This window comes from Emys orbicularis, chromosome 1 (assembly GCF_028017835.1).
Source record: "Emys orbicularis isolate rEmyOrb1 chromosome 1, rEmyOrb1.hap1, whole genome shotgun sequence".
NCBI lineage: Eukaryota > Metazoa > Chordata > Testudines > Emydidae > Emys > Emys orbicularis.
Window position 1 is genome coordinate 212,745,660 of NC_088683.1, and position 17,995 is coordinate 212,763,654.

Sequence of the window (17,995 nt, forward strand, 5' to 3'; positions counted from 1 at the left end):
CGCTGTCGGGGACATGAGATGATTTATATGCATGAGAATGCATTTGCTTTTAAATGCCAACACTAGACTGATAATTATAAAATTCTTCTTATTGTGCCTGGCAGGGAGTCAAGGCTGAATCTTGCCCGTCTGTAAGCGTGTGAACTGGAATAGTGTGCTGCAAAATACAAAGTTTTGATCAGGGTGGCTCATCTAGCCTGTAAATGTATTTAAGATCTTACAGAAGAGACTCTTTAGTCTTTTCTCTTCATAAGCAGGATAAATCTAGATGACAGTTTTATAGCACTTGGCATTTCTGCAGCAATGCTTTTAGGAGATATTTGTTACAAACAGTCAGTTTAGAAATAAACACCATCCAGCTTGCATTTTTCAAGATTGCATGGCCAGGATTGCTGTAGTTGGTTTAACAGTTTGTATCCAGCCCTTATCCTTGCACCCTTGACATTTTTAGATGATGGCAAATGTTTGAAATTACTTTCACTTTATTTCTAAAATACACTAAAACACAGTGAAAAGTACCATAAATCTGAGGCCACATGGGGATATTTAGCGTCGGCAGTATGCTGGACTGCTAACGTTGGGGAGGGTATAGGTCGGGGTTCTAGGAGTAGAGAAAGCCTTTTGGTAATGCTTTACATTAAACATCTTAACTGAGGATGAACTTATTCTGAATGTAATAGGACATATTACAATTTTTAACCACAGCCTCCTAAATGGCACCAGCAAAATAAAATCATGAAATCATAGACCGGTAATTACACATGCAATATGTATTTGTGTATACACAAACCAGTGTTTACAAGTGCATATTTATAGTGAATGTCAGTACAATCTTTACATTTGCTGAAGTTTGCTGCACTATCTTTAATTGTGTGAATTAAGCCGATGGGGGTGTGATTTTCAAAAGCATCTAACTGATTTAGGAGCACAGGTCCCATTGACTTTCAAATCCCACCTCAGGCCATTTAGGTCAGCAACACCACTGAAAGAACAGTGTGATTCAAAATATTCTGAGAAGGATGTTGAGATTTCACCTTCTTATGCCAAGGATCCTTTCGAGTAAGGACATGAATTGGGTGAACATGGGGATGATTCCTCAGTTAGCCTTGTGGTATTTGGAATGTGGTCCATTTTGAAATGTGCTAAGATGAGGATGAACAGATGTGACTTGTTTTTGCTGACTAACTATGCATGGGAGGAGATGGGCAGCTATCTAAGGAAGAAGATATCAGGAAAAGCCTGGCCCAAGGGCAGGCAGGTGGATGGGGAAGAGGGCTCAGGGGGAAGTTAGTAACCTGGAGATATGTGTTCTTACTATTCCTTTTTAGAGTAAGACACGGTATTTGGATACCGAATTCTGTCAGACCCAGGGGCTGGACAATGAGTCACAGCCTCTACTCCCTGTCCTGGGAGTGCTGACTGGAGGAGCCTGTTGGGTACTTGAATGAGAATTGTATGGTCTGAGCCTGGAGCATGTGGGAAAAGAGTACACCGACAACTGTGGCTTCCTGAGCACTGTCACATTGTGGGAACCTTCCTTTTCCTTGGACTGCTCTCAAGAGGCATGTTGAAGTCTTACCTTGGTGAGTAAGCTGGGTGCTTATTGAAAACTCCAGTGTCTTTTTATCCCCCTAAACATTCTATACCCCCAGCTGCAAGAACAGCCTGCTCCTTGGCCAGGTTGGGTCCCCATGCAAAGGAATGGGTGAGGTTTGGCTATGCAAAGGTGGGCTGGATGTGGTACACCTGCATTAGAAACACCCTGTCCCTGTGTAGTATGGAGTCTGCTTCCATGTAGACAGTGTGGTGGGGAGAGCTGAGGAACCAGTGCTACACACATACTCCCAGCAGACCGGAGGCTACGTCTGCTCTTGGGTTGATGTGCATAGACTCCAGATAGCAGCTCCGCAATTGCAGCTAGTCAGACAATGGAGGACTCTTCCCTGGAAAATTTGACAAAGACTAAAACAATTGTAAACCTTTTCAACCAAAAATTTTGACCTTTCATTGGAAAAAATCATTTTTTTCGTTTTTGGTTCCAAATTTCCAGTTTTCTAGTGATCAATTGGAAACTTTCAAGGAAAGCCGACACTTTCCACAAAAATGTTTCTTTGGTCAAAAAAGCAAATTTTCCATCAAAAACCTTTCAGTGGAAAAAGTTTTGACCACAACCATTTCACAACCTGCGAGGCTAGGATTCATCCCTGCTCCCTGCCCTGGCCTGTCTCCCCCAAGCCAGGACCCCACCCAGCTACTGAACCAGGATACTGTTATCTGGATTTGTCCTTGCATGAAATGACAAGCATAAATATTGTGCCCTTTGAACACTATACACACACATGCCAAAGTTGACACCTTAGCTTGGACTGGTACATAGCACAGGCGAGAGAGAGCCCCTACATATAGTCACCAAAAGTAATGAAAACCCTGACTCCTCCCTCACCAAATGCTCCAAATGAACATGTGCATGAACCTGATTCAGGTAAGCTGAGTTGAAAGTACTGTAAAAATGACGATGAACTGTTGAGTTGGCAAGTGAATGTGCAGTCAAATAGTTATGCCTAGTTGAAAATGTCCAAGCTGGAGGACTCAGACCTGAAAGGAGACACTGAAGCAAATAGTCATCTCACTGTCTAATGTCAGACACACTCTCTCTACCTTGCCAAATAATGAGTGGTAGAACACTATGCAGGCTGGATATGGCTTATTCAAATGAAGAGCTGCAATACTGTGTATCCTTCATTCACCTGAACCCACAGTTACCATAGCCATAAAAGTTTCCGTTCTAGTGAAACAACAGCAGCCCATCCCATTTTCTGATAAAGGGCAGACATGGGATCCAGAGTCATGGGCTGTCATGTCAGAAGTAGCTCATATTCATCTGACTTACTATGCTAGCACCTTTGCTAGCATTAATATTGTTCCCAGGGGCCCACTCATTTGCCCCCCACCCCCAACCAGCACTATAAAAATAAAAATAAACTAATTCACTGGTGGCATCACCACATGAGTGATGAGGGATTCAAGAATTCAGGGAAGAGGTACAGTAACTCCAGTGCCCATGGTTAGTCAGGTAAACACACAAATCAGTGTCAGCATTGGAAGGAGATACCTCCTCTGTTTTCCCTCCCATTTCACTTCCAAATTATGCCTGTTCACTAGAGGCCTCAAGGAAAGTCATAGAATTTGCTTTACAGGCAATAAACTAAAGTTAGTGATCTGATGGAAAGCCACTGAAGGAGAATATTTTGAAATGGTCAGGGGAAGGAGGGAGGGAGGCTGGCCAGAGATACAGCAGTATAGGTGCCATATGATTTTATACACACAGCATAAAGTTTCTGAAGCTGTCTACTAGCCCTTAAAATGGGAAGAATTCAATTTTAAAGGTTGTAGAATAAACAAGTTGAATGAATCAAATGCAAAGGTTCCTGAGGCAGAGCTAGTGCTATGAGTAAAATAAATAGCCTTTCCAGCCCATTGATATTATAAGCACACAACAAAACTGACTTGCAGTTAGCAGGGCTGCACTAAAGGAGGAGCCCAGTTACTACCTCATCTGCTCCACGCGCAATTACAGTACCACACACTTCCTTTTTGACAAGGAACATTGGGAATCAGTTGTTTCCTGAAAGAAAGGCTTCTCTAACGTTCCAGATATGTTGCTGGTACATCCAAAAGAATTAACGTCCTGTCTTCGCTTACACAAAGAGAGGGGTCTCATTGGATGCCAAATGGCCATGTGCACTGACATAGAAATAATGTCCTTGCAGCCGACAGGAGTGAAAAGGAGCCAAATTACGTCAGTCGCTTTCCTTTCAGTGGGGATAGAGGACTCTAGTTACTATTCTGGCAATAGCTAGAGTCAGGCCTGTAGGCAGTCAAATAGAAATGGGGGGGATTTGGAGGTGGTGGAAGTGAGGGGAGGCAACAAAAACATAAATGGTGAGGGGCTCGGGGTTCCTCCCCTGGAAAACTGGAATTGCCTGGTGCAAAAGGGGAGTGGACTGGGAGACGAGAGACCTGGTTTCTATTCCACTGACCCATCCTGTGACCTTGGGCAAGCCACTTCACTGCTCTGTTTGCCTTCCTACACTTTGTCTTCTCTAGTTGGATCATAAGCTCTGCCGGGCACAGATTCTCTGACTGTGCGTATGGACAGTGCCTCGCACAATGGGATCCCAATCTCCCATAGGGCCTATGGGCCCTCCTGTAATACAAATACATTATAATATTACTATTAATACATTTAAAATGGGCAGAAAAGGCGATCAGTTCGGTTTTAAAACTATCAGAATGAATATGCAACACACAAATTACTAGGCAGAGAATTCGACCTGCCTGGAGCAACTTTAGCAAAGGAAATATTTGAGGCTTAGAAAAAGCAAAGGGCGAAGACAAAAGTGATGGAGATAAATTGGCTTATGAAGGTAGCACATGAAATTGATTGTAAACTTGAATCAGGTCCCCACAAAATTTGACATAGAGGTTGTGAGACCATTGTACTACTACAAAGAGATTTTAAAGCTGATTCTCAATTTCAGTGGCAACCAGTGCAACTGTACAAACCATGATGGTAATGTAGAGATGTCAAGGACTATGATAAATTAAATAAACAGCTTTATTTTGAACAGAAAGTAAATATTGAACAAAGGAAGCAGGGACAGCAGCAAAGACACCTATAGCAAGCGCAGAGATAAGAAATTGCCCGCATGCGAGCTAGAACTAGTAGCAGAAATAGTCAAGTAGTTCAATGTGTTTGTTAAATTCAAACTACAGGATGTAGAAACTGAGCTAATATGAGCAACTAAGGATAAATGTGGCTGTGAAAGGATTTCAGCTCCTTTATTCTGTGAAAAGGCATAATGCAGAAAGAATTAACCAATGGGGTGTAAAACAGAAGAGATGTCTGAGTACCTGGCCTAACAGCACATTTTAATTTTGTCCATTATCCATCACTAGAAAGTTTGAGCATATCCAGCTGACAACATCAGAGAGACCTAAGAAGTCAAATCCCCAATAATAAAGTTGTGCAGAGCCTTAATTTCAGTATTTTGCTTGATTTTGCGAATCCCCTTGTTCTTCTTGTATTGTTCCTAACAGTGTAATTATTCTGTCAAATGCAGAAAATAGTGATCACAATTTAATCCAGAACACCTGCTGAAGTTACATCACTCAATACTTATTGCTCAAGCACCACAGTATGTTAGACTCCCCTCGACAGAGTATTAATGTGATGAATGAAGGCTAAAAAAAAGTATGAATTCTCCCAGAACTTGATGGCTAGATGGCAATGCAAATTAGCATGACCTTTGTCATGTGTAATTCAACCAAACCTGCAAAAAACTGAAAGAGCTGGGTGCCCAAGAGAAGCTTTGTGCTTTTAAAATTAACAATAATGACCCTGCAAAGAAAATTGAAGGAAGTCTCATCTATGCTTTCCCTGCAGAATGTAGCTAAGACTTCATTAACAGAGCCAATGGACTTTGTAACTAAATGAGATTCTGACTTGCTGGCAGGCAAATCCTATCCATTGAACAAAGAAACCACACACAAAAATGTTCTAAGGGGAGATGTCCTTAAAAATATCATTGCATCATCACATTGCAGTATCTTCCAGAAGTTATGTCTTTGTGAAACAAAATTAGGGAAGAGGGAGGGAGTCGATCAGATTGATGTGGCAGAAATCTCTCCCCTTGGCCTTTTATTTTCAAATTAATGTCTTGTGAATGCCTAGTCATTACAAAGCAATTGCTTTTCCTTTCCCTGTATCCGATAAACAAACCACTGCCATCCAACCGTTGCCTTACTGGTAGGGAGACCAAAGAGCTAGCAGCACGTTAAAAATTATTCACTCTGGAGTTCTGGAATACTACTCACCAGAGCCAGGAGGCCTGGAGAATGAGCTTCTCTTAAATCTCACAGGCTTACTACTCATCTCCTGGTGGGCTTGCCCTTCCCCGCAAGACTGACTAGGCCCATTATACTTGAGATGAAGAGCAAGCCTAAAAGACAAATGTGAAAAATAACAGGGCTAAGCCACTGGGAAATTCAGACTTTTCCATGCATGGGAGCCAACAGGCCTGTAAGGGATCAAGAAATATTTCCTGCATTATGATTTCATGCAGACTCTGATGGGAAGAGGTAGGGGATAATATGAGCTGAAAGCCTGACAAGTAACTGGGACACAGACTGAGAAAGGGGGGAAGGAAAAGGTAAAAAATCAGAGATTCAAGGAGGAAGATCATGGCTTGAGCCCCAAAATTGTTCTATCCAGTGTATTTCCCCCCAGAGCATCCAAGATGCAAGAAGGAGAAAGGGGGAACTTGAGCTAAATCCTGGAACAGAGATTTATTAAGGACTTCTTTCTTTTGAGATTTATCTACTACTACATTGTATATTGACTTACTTTGACATAAGGTGCATCTAGACATGCATCTGCCAAATGCTGGGTACCCCTTATAATACTTACAGCTCAAAATAAACAAAAATTACATTAAATCACCTAAATCCAGTGCCAGCTGCCCATATAATCCTAACCTAATCCAGCTCCATAACTGAATTATACTTCATTAGTAGGCACCCCATTCAAGTCTCACCCCAACCACCACTCAAGTGCCTGAGAAAAGAAACAAGCTTTGCAGCATGCATATCAGGAAGGTTAACAAATCCAGGGTCTAGAACAGGGGTTGGCAACGTTCGGCACGTGGCTCGCCAGGGTAAGCACCCTGGCGGGCCGGGCCAGTTTTATTTACCTGCTGACGTGGCGGGTTCGGCCGATCGCGGCCCCCACTGGCCGCGGTTCGCCGTCCCGGGCCAATGGGGGCGGCGGGAAGCGGCGCGGGCGAGCGATGTGCTGGCCGCGGCTTCTCGCCGCCCCCATTGGCCTGGGACGGCGAACCGGGGCCAGTGGGGGCCGCGATCGGCCGAACCTGCCGCATCAGCAGGTAAATAAACTGGCCCAGCCCGCCAGGGTGTCTACCCTGGCGAGCCGCGTGCCGAATGTTGCCGACCCCTGGTCTAGAAGATCATGGTGGGAGAAAGAGCCTTCCAGTCTAAAGGAGGTTTCACAGCAACCCCTGCTCACAGCCCAGCTCCTCTACACGAAGAGAGCACCATCTCAACCATCTCTGATGACCGCAACTGTGGCAGTATGGTGTGAAGAGAAAGGGTGTCTCTCAGGTAAGCCAGATCATATGGGGCTTTAAAATCTAATCCAAAACTGATTTAAGTCAATGGGAGTCTTTCTAGAGACCTTACAGGGCTTTGGAGCAGGCCCTTGAAGATAAGTACCAACATTTAAATTCCACTTAGAAGTCCATTGGCAACTAGTGCAGCTTGCAGAGCACTGGAGTTGTGTGCTTCCATCATAAAGCTCCATTAACAAGCAGTCTGATGCATTCTGGGCTAGCTCCTCAAGGTATAATCCATGTAGAACACAAAAACAGTCTAATTTCCAGGCGCTAAAGACAGGGATACAGGTAGCAAAGTCTGCTTCCAAAACAAAAGGTCACGCTCGTCTTAACAAGCCCAAATGGAAAAACATACTCTTCTGCATAGTAGCAGCCTAGGGTTTAATAAAAATCCCACACTGTGACCCCAATTTACAAATACTGGCCACACACTGTCAATTAGTGGTGCTAACATCCATGCCCCGCCATCCATGCCCACCGCTCCTAACATTATTTCTTTCGTGCTCAGATTGTACCTCAGCCAGTTAGCCTTCATTTAAGTTCTAATCTCCTAACCACGCGGGGGCACCCATGCCACTGTGCCAGTGGGATCTGCCATAGTGGGGATATATAATTGGCTATCATTCTCAAACTGAAGATACTTAGCCTCTATCTCCTTGCTAACCCTCCTAGCTGCCTAGCATACACACTGAGCAGAATGGGTAGCAGAACATTCATTCCAGCTCATTTAGCTTTTCAAATAAGGATGGAATTTTGCGACATGGCCACTAAGGAAGAACATGAAAACTGTGTACAAGTGTTTCAAGGGTGTAAACACCATGGAAGGAGAGCAATTGTTTTGGACCCTTACAGGTTTCTAGGGATAATGCTACAAAATTTGTAAAGGAACATTTAGGCTGAATATGAATCGTAATTAAGTTATAATTCACACCCTGGTCCTAATGTCCCCGTCTCTAATTGCCCTGCAAAAGCTGTGCTACTGGGGTTTGTGGAGGGGAAAGGGTGCAGTGGAACTGTGCAGAGGGGCAGCCATCTATATCTGTGCAGATGGTTCCTGCCCCTTTGGATCTAGGAGGTCCCTTCCCCACAGATCCCCCACTCTCCGCAAATTCCACTGCTCCCTAAAACTTTTTCTCCTGGAGGGGGGACACTGCAAAAAACTCAACATGTTCAACCTTGCAATTTTTTCCCACTTCTCTGGACCTTTCCCATAGGCTTCTCCACAGAAAGGGGTGGTCTGGCCTTATATTTTTTGTATTGTTTCAAAGGATAATTATCCCCTGCTCCTCAGATGCCGTACCTAGGATTAAAACCACACTGTAACCACAGAGGCTAGAAAATTCACTTATGGATTGGAGTGAAATTGATATCTTTTGGCATGTAATTTCACATCTGGATAGCCACACAATGTTTGGAGCTCCTGGTTGAAACAAAACCCCCCCACCAATTTTATGAGCTTTTCAGCCTTGCTGAATTCCTTCCTCCATCCAATGTGAAGCACAAACATACAGTATGTGCAATATATAGGCTTGGATGTTGGATCATTAGAAGGAACCAAAGAGGGATTTATTTTTATAAAAATATGGACATCTCCCTGGCTCAGAAATAGATCTTAAGACCATGAGCAGTTTTTGTAGGGAAACAACATCTAAAAATTTGGTCTCCATCGAGCCAAATTGAGGGCCCAATTCTGCACGCTGCTGAGAAAGTCTAGTGGGGGAGGGAGGGCTGAGGGCACTCGGAACCCTTCAGAAGGTACAGAATCCCTCACATACTTAGCGCGCTATGCAGAAAGTGTTCACTTGGATCTTCAGTTTATGGCTGACTTACCCTGTATCTCCTGTTGTACTGTGTTCATTTTGGAATCTTTCATGTATCCATTTTTACTGTCGTGGGTGGCCAGAGCCTCCCATTCTTGTTGAGCAGGTTCAGTAGAATGATTAGCAAGTAAGAAATTAACCTGTGCTTCTAGAAACTGACACCGGTGTGTTCGGTAATGGATCTTGCACAGATTGTTTGCAAATCACAACAAAAGATGCACGGCAGTGTAAAACCTAAAATAAGGTACTTCTGATGTGGCCTTATTTAACAGAGTCTTTAAGTTTCTCACTTAAATCCATGCCTGAAACTCTTTGGAAACCAAGATTTGAAACCTGGAAAATAGATTTCATTAATTCATTCATTCAAGTCAGGTATTTTACAAAGAGAATTTCCACCTGCTTCACTGCAGCACTCATATGCTGCATTGAGAAGATCCTATCATAGGACACAGACGTGTTTGATGTTATTAAAATTACTCTATTGATATTCATATCAATTATGTTTTGAGTGCTATGCTTAGCATAGCTATTAATACAACCTGCATTTTCTTTTTTTTACTTCTGCAAGTATAATTTATTGAGACATAAATAGTAATATTAAAGCTATTGACCATAAATGTCTATACTTGACAGCACTGTGTAATTTAAGAGTTATGGGCATCTGAATTCAGATACAGTATTTTCTGAACACACAGACATTAACTGAACACTGCAACTCACCAGAAATTCAGACTTTGGGAAGTTGCAGGCTGTCAGATAATAGAGTACTAATGTTTTGAAATAAGCTTCTCAGGACAGAGAAATTGGTAGAGCATGGTCAGAACATACATTCAATAATCCTCTTTTCTCACAGAAAAGTACTTAGTTAACAATGTGTCTTACTGATAGTTTAATTATATTTTTGGTCTCTTAAAATAGGAAAGAGCATCGCCATTTCAGATGAAAAAATCAAAACAAATTCCAAATACCTTACCTACACATAGAAAGCATTTACTATCACTGCCTCTATGTTGCAAGATCACATAAAACTGTACTCCCGCATAGGACAGTAATGGAAATCATGAACTCCTATATACTATTGTATGGCCTCCATGGGGGTTGGCAAGGATTGATTTTCAAAATTCTTGAGCCCCTAGTTGCTCCCATTGACATCACCTGCATCCAGCAGGCATGGGATCCTGCTTAGTATATGTAGGGGGGGGAAATGTGTGTAATCATAAGAGGACTTCCATTTGAGTGATATATGCTGGAGGTCTCATGCTACCAGTACTAAAACATCCTTGGAATTTCTAAACATTATAGATGACTATTTCCTAACTCAAAAAGTGTTGCTGCCAACATCAGGGAATTCTATATTAGATCTTGTCCTAACAGATAAATAACTGATCAAAGAACCAAAAGGTAATGATAGCTTAGGTACAGTAACTCCTCACGTAACATTGTAGTTATGTTCCTGAAAAATGCGACTTTAAGCGAAAGGATATTAAGCGAATCCAATTTCCCCATAAGAATTAATGTAAATGCGGGGGTTAGGTTCCAGGGAAATTTTTTTCACCAGACAAAAAACTATATATTATATAGCTATACACACAGTATACATTTTAAACAAACAATTTAATACTGTTCACAGCTATGACGATTGTGAAGCTTGGTTGAGGTGGTGAAGTCAGAAGGTGGAAGAGGGTGGGATATTTCCCAGCGAATGCCTTGCTGCTGCAGCTAAATGATTAACTAGCACTCGGCTGAGCCCTCAAGGGTTAACACATTGTTGTTAATGTAGCCCCACACTCTACAAGGCAGCAGGAATGGAGGGGAGGGGAGATAGCATAGCAGACAGAGACAGACACACACCTTGTGTGTGGGAGAGAGAGAGAAATGCACACTGCCTCTTTACGTAAACTGACCCACACTTAAGTGCATTGTCTTGGATCAGGACATTGAGACAGCAGCTGCTGCCCCAGGCTCTCTCTGTCTCTCTCTGTCTGTGTCCCCACCCTGCTCTATATGGAGAAGAAGGGGTAAGCAAGCGGGGTGTAGGAGCAGGGGGGAAGGGCACACCCTGACATTAGTCCCCCTCCCTCCCTCCGCACAGCAAGCAGGAGGCTCGGGGAGAAGCTCCAAGGCAGAGGGCAGGAGCAGCACATGGCAGTGGGGGGAGGGATAGCTGCAATTGCTAGCCTGCTGGGCGGCTGGGGCGGCTGCAGGATAGGGAACTTAGGGGAGTGGAGAGCTGATAGGGGGGCTTCCGGTCCACCCTGGTTCCAAGCCCCCACCGGCTAGCTGCAATGGGCTGCTCTTCCTGCAAGCAGTGAACAAAGCAGGCAGCTGCCAAACGACGTTAGAAGGGAGCATTGCACAACTTTAAACGAGCATGTTCCCTAATTGATCAGCAACGTAACAATGTTACCGGGACGACTTTAAGTGAGGAGTTACTGTACAAGTTCTCATGACTTGATCACATTTATATTGTGCAAGCAGAATAAAGTCCAGATCAGTAATATAAATACTTGGTGCTTAAATAGGGCCAAATTCACAAAGCTGAAATCAATTCTGAGCCAAATCAGCTGGATGGAAGAATTTAATCAGAAAAATGTGAACAATAATTGGGAATCATTTAAGAACACCTTACTAGATGTCCAAAAAGCTGCAATCCCACAACTGAGGAAGAAGGCTGTGCTGGTTTAAAAAAAAACTTACCTGATTTAGAGGAGAAGTAAAAGCAGCTGTAAAAAATAAGTATATATATATCAAATAGAAGATAAATATATATCAAATAGAAGAAAGGGGAAGTTGATTGTAATTAATACAAATTGGACATTAGGAATTATAGAAAATTGATTAGGGAAGCCAAGGGACACAAGAAGCCATATGGCCAGCAGAGTTAAGAATAAAAAGGATTTTTTTTAATACAGTATATTAGAAACAAAAAGAATCCTGACAATGGTATTGCTCCATTACTAGATGGAAATGATAGAATTATCAATAATAATGCAGAAAAGGCAGAAGTGTTCAATAAATATTTCTGTTCTGCATTTATGGAAAAAACAGATGATGCAGTCTCATCACATGGTAATAGTAACACTCTTTCCATTCCACTGGTATCTCTGGAGGATGTTAAACACAAGCTACTAAAGTTAGGCAGTTGTAACTCAGCCGGTTCAGATAATTTGCATCCTTAGAGTTTCAAAAGAGCTGGCTGAGGAGCTCGCTCAGTGGCCTGAGGACGGTCAGTGTAAACAAACTGTCTCCCTTAGGCTGCAGGTTGCCCACCACTGAGCTCGCTGGACCGTTAATGTTGATTTTCAATAAATCTTGGATAACTGATGAAGTTCCAGAAGACTGGAAGAAAGCTAATGTTGTGCTAGTTTATAAAAAGGGTAAATAGGATGACCCGGCTAATTACAGACCTGTCAGTCTAACTTCAATCCTGGGCAAGATAATGGAGTGGCTGATACAAGGCATGATTAATAAAGAAATAAAGGAGGGTAATGTAATTAATGCAAATCAACATGTGTTAATGGAAAATAGATCCTGTCAAACTACCCTGATATCTTTTTTGGTGAGATTACAAGTTTGGTTGATAAAAGTAACAGTATTGATACAATATACTTAGACTTCAGTAAGGCATTTGACTTGGTACCCTCACAACATTTTGATTGAAAAACTAGAATGATATAAAATTAACATGACACACATTAAATGGATTAAAAACTGGCTAACTGTAAACTATAAACTGTAACTGTAAATTGGGAATGATCATCAAGTGGGTCTGTTTCCAATGGGGTGCCACAGGGATTCGTTCCCGGCCCTACGCTATTTAACATCTCTATCTATGATATGTTTTCTTCCAGAACATCATCATTGATAAAGTTTGCAGATGACAAAAATTGGGAGAGTGGTAAACAACGAAGAAGACAGGTCGCTGATCCAGAGAGATCTAATTGTTTGATAAACAGGGTGCAAGCAAAGAACATGCCTTTTAATACAACTAAGTGTAAACGTATGCATCTGGAAACAAAGAATGTACAGGATTGGGGAGTCTATCCTGGGAAGCAGTGGCTCTGAAAATGATTTGGAGGTTGTGGGGATAATCATCTGAATATAAGCTCCTAGTGTGACACTGTGGCCAAAAGACTTAATACGATCCTGGGATGCAAAAACGGGAATCTCGAGTAGTAGTCATTCTATCTCAGTATTTGGCACTGGGGCGACTGCTGCTGGAATACAGTGTCCAGTTCAGATGCCCACAATTTAAGAAGGATGTTGATTAGGGCTGTCAATTAATCGCAGTTAACTCAAGCGATTAACTCAAAACAAATTAACTCGATTAAAAAATTAATCATGTTTAATGGCAGTTTTAATCGCACTGTTAAACAATAATAGAATACCAATTGAAATTTATTATAAATATTTTGGATGTTTTTCTACATTTTCAAATATATTGATTTGAATTACAACACAGAATACAAAGTGTACAGTGCTCACCTTATATTATTATTTTCATTACAAATATTTGCATTGTAAAAAAGATTTCAAAAAGAGATCGTATTTTTCAATTCACCTCATACAAGTACTGTAGTGCAATCTTAGTGCAACTTACAAATGGAGAAATAAGGAAATAAGGCATAAATTTTTAGTGGTGAAAGTAATTAATCACTGGAACAATTTATCAAAAGTTGTGATGGATTTTCCATCACTGACAATTTTAAAATCAAGATTGGATATTTTTCAAAAATATATGGTCTAAGAATTATTTTTGAGAAGTTCTATGACCTGTGCTATATAAGAGATCAGTCTAAATGATTTCAATGGTCCCTTCTGGCCTTAGAATCTATGAGAATCTAGTCCAATGTATTTTTTTAAACTCTCCACCATAACATTACATTCACACAGGGAGATCAGAGCTTCTCCCACCAAGGCTCCCCGACACAACAGAATGATGTGTAGAAGTGGTGAAGGTCCTCTGTATCATCCTTTCCGCACTCCATTAAGGAGTCAAGGAGGAGCAGAAAATGGTGCATTACAGGGCAGGAGGGGATGGGGATGACTACAACAGGTGCAATTTAAAGCTGCCTGTTAGGCCGCTCTAAGTTAGTCCCAGAGCTGTTTCAAGTAACCCAGCGTTAGGAGAGGAGGAAAGTAGCTTAGAACCACTTTTCCCCCTGCCATTGCTTTTTTTTTCTCTCTGCACTGAGTTTTTTGGCATATAAATTGGCAACTAGTTAATTAAATCCCCTATGCAAAACTGCCATGTGCTGCATTCACTTCTCAAAGTAGAAATCCTGTAAACATGTAGATGTGTCTGTGAGGAGAAGTGTAAAACCAGCAAGTACTTGATCTATTCCATAATGAGCAGTGTATCTTGAGCAATAATGAAAGAAATAGAAATTGCATATCCCACGTCAGCTGGGCTCTCTCTCTCTCTTTGCTATTTAAACCAAGTCCTTGCACTGAGAGCCTGAGTTACATTATTTTTTAGCATTTCATGTATGTGCATGAATTTTGTTTTAAGCACAGTCCTCCTCCATAGTAGGAAGTGTTAGTTGTATGTTGATTTAAGCATTACAGTTAGAAAACCTCAAAATACCATACTCCAACAGGAGGGTAGGACTTGGTAACCATTCATCTTTACTTTGAAAATGTGTAGCTCTGTGTTGTAATCCCAATGTAATTCAATATATGTCCTCATGTACTGCTGCAGTGCTCTGGGTAACTGCAAGTAATTGACAATTCTCTGTGTGGTTTGTGAAAGAAATAGAATATAGAAGAATAGAGACCTAGTGTAAACTTTTACATTTTTTTATTTCAAATAGAATTTACATAGATAAGATGTAGTAACTTTCTGCTTTGAGAAGAAAAGTTACTAACAAACTGTGTAACTTTTTACCCAGTTGGATTATAACAGGCAGTCACTGAGTTCCCCAGTTCTCTTGTTTGCAAAGGAAAGACATGGCATCTGTCATTTTTATCCACATTCAGATGTCCACATTCATTTTTAAGAATGTTGATGGATTCATAAAGGAGTGTTTGGGTTTTCTGCTAGAAGCTTTTGCAATGTGTTAGTTTTATGGATCTTTCGAGGCTTCTTTCTTGGAAGCAGATACAGATGTCAATCATGAGGTAAGAAGCAAGGGAAAAATTCTCAAAATTTGCCTTATGTAGCTCTCATTTTTGATACTTTGGGGGTTTGCCACACTGGATATTTTCAGAAAACTGGTGGCTTAAATTATTGAAATCATGGTGGAATTCCTCAAGGGCTTCTTTTCCATGGGTCCAGATGATGAAGATGTCATCAATGTAGCACGAGTAGGGGCGTTAGGGGACGAGAGCTAAGGAAGCGTTGTTCTAAGTCAGCCATAAAAATGTTGGCATACTGTGGGGCCATGCGGGTACCCATAGCAGTGCCGCTGACTTGAAGGTATATATTGTCCCCAAATGTGAAATAGTTGTGGGTGAGGACAAAGTCACAAAGTTCAGCCACCAGGTTAGCTGTGACCATGATTTCAATCATTTCCATCCCACCATCAACCTCAGCCTAGATCAATCCACACAAGCGGTCCATTTCCTGGACACTACTGTGCTAATAAGCGATGGTCACATAAATACCACCCTATACCGGAAACCTACTGACCGCTACACTTACCTACATGCCTCCAGCTTCCATCCAGGACACACCACATGATCCATTGTCTACAGCCAAGCTCTAAGATATAACCGCATTTGCTCCAATCCCTCAGATAGAGACAAGCACCTACAAGATCTCTATCAAGCATTCTTAAAAGTACAATACCCACCTGTTGAAGTGAAAAAAACAGATTGACAGAGCCAGACGAGTACCCAGAAGTCACCTCCTACAAGACAGGCCCAACAAAGAAAATAACAGAACACCACTAGCTGTCACCTTCAGCCCCCAACTAAAACCTCTCCAGCGCATCATCAGAGATCTACAACCTATCCTGAAAGATGATCCTTTACTCTCACAGATCTTGGGAGACAGACCTGTCCTCGCTTACAGACAACCCCCCAACCTAAAGCAAATACTCACCAGCAACCACACATCACTGAACAAAAACACTGACCCAGGAACCTATCCTTGTAACAAAGCCCGATGCCAACTCTGTCCACATATCTATTCAAGTGACATCATCATAGGACCTAATCACATCAGCCATACCATCAGGGGCTCGTTCACCTGCACATCTACCAATGTGATATATGCCATCATGTGCCAGCAATGCCCCTCTGCCATGTACATTGGCCAAACCGGACAGTCTCTACGCAAAAGAATTAATGGACACAAATCTGACATCAGGAATCATAATACTCAAAAACCAGTGGGAGAACACTTTAACCTGTCTGGCCATTCAATGACAGACCTGCGGGTGGCTATCTTACAACAGAAAAACTTCAAAAACAGACTCCAACGAGAGACTGCTGAGCTGGAATTGATATGCAAACTAGATACAATCAACTCAGGATTGAATAAGGACTGGGAATGGCCGAGCCATTACAAACATTGAATCTATCTCCCCTTGTAAGTATTCTCACACTTCTTATCAAACTTTCTGTACTGAGCTATCTTGATTATCACTTCCAAAGTTTTTTTCTCTTACTTAATTGGCCTCTCAGAGTTGGTAAGACAACTCGCACCTGTTCATGCTCTCTGTATGTGTGTATATATATATCTCCTCAATATATGTTCCACTCTATATGCATCCGAAGAAGTGGGCTGTAGCCCACGAAAGCTTATGCTCTAATAAATTTGTTAGTCTCTAAGGTGCCACAAGTACTCCTGTTCTTTTTGCGGATACAGACTAACACGGCTGCTACTCTGAAACCTTTCTTATTTTGGTGAAAGTATCCAGAGAAATTTTAACTGTCAGCTGTGAATTGTTAAGTAGAATTTGTTAAACTTCCACATATCAGAGATTTTTTATTTTAGTCTATATTTGTGTTGGGGGAAAGGAAAAAAGATTAGCTACCACACATAATAGTGAAATGCAAGGAGGAAGCTTTAACTGACTTTGAGGCTATGACTTGGACATAAACGGTAATATGGTTTCAATACATAAATATTCAACAAGCTAAGCTGATTCCACTGCTGTGGGTAAAGTTCTCTAGCTGGGGTTTAAAACTATATGGACAGCTTCCTCCCTGGACTCCTGTATTAGGACTTATGAAGCGTTGATTATCAACTGTATTGATCTGATGATTTGACTACACTGATTACTTGATTCCAATCCAATATCATAAACTCACTGATTTACTGATTATACCTTAGTTTGATAATTGTGTTTTTAACCCTAAGTTTAGTACTGTGTATAGTAATTTAGCATTAGTGATATGTTGATCTTATTTTTGTTTATTAATTTTAATAAAATTTATATAAAAGGATATTGTCATTTTTCTTTCAATAAGCAACATGGTCAGAACCATTGAGCATTTTTGTGGGTACCAGCCAGCCTACCAAGGAGCCTAATCAGTTCTCTCTAAATTAGCTCTTTGGTTCTGGTGAAATTATATATATATATATTAAACCATGTAGTTGAGTACAGATTTCATATGTGTGAAAAGTAATTCCACTCTCTCGACCATATGATAGAACTGAATCATATGTATTAACATATTGTGAGCTCTAGCTTTTCAGGGCATAGACTGTGGTCCTGGCTAGCCACTCCTTTGTGCCTTGTGTAATCATTTATACGTGCAGCAAAGTGAAGATAAAATGCTGGCATTGCGATCTGTGTAACTGCTCAAGGCGCAGGGCAGTGGACATCAAAAGCAGCAACATCAGCATAATTATTTGTTTGACAGTGCAATTAGTGTGCAGGAAGCTTTCAAAAAAAAATTAAAAGGTTTGGAGCCTGATTCTCCATGGGCAGGCCCCTTGTAGCAGCCGTTTATATCTAGGAGGAAAATGCTGTCATTTTAATCTAGTTCTGCTCTGGTTCGACACCTCGTTTGCACTCACTTTGCACAGGTCTG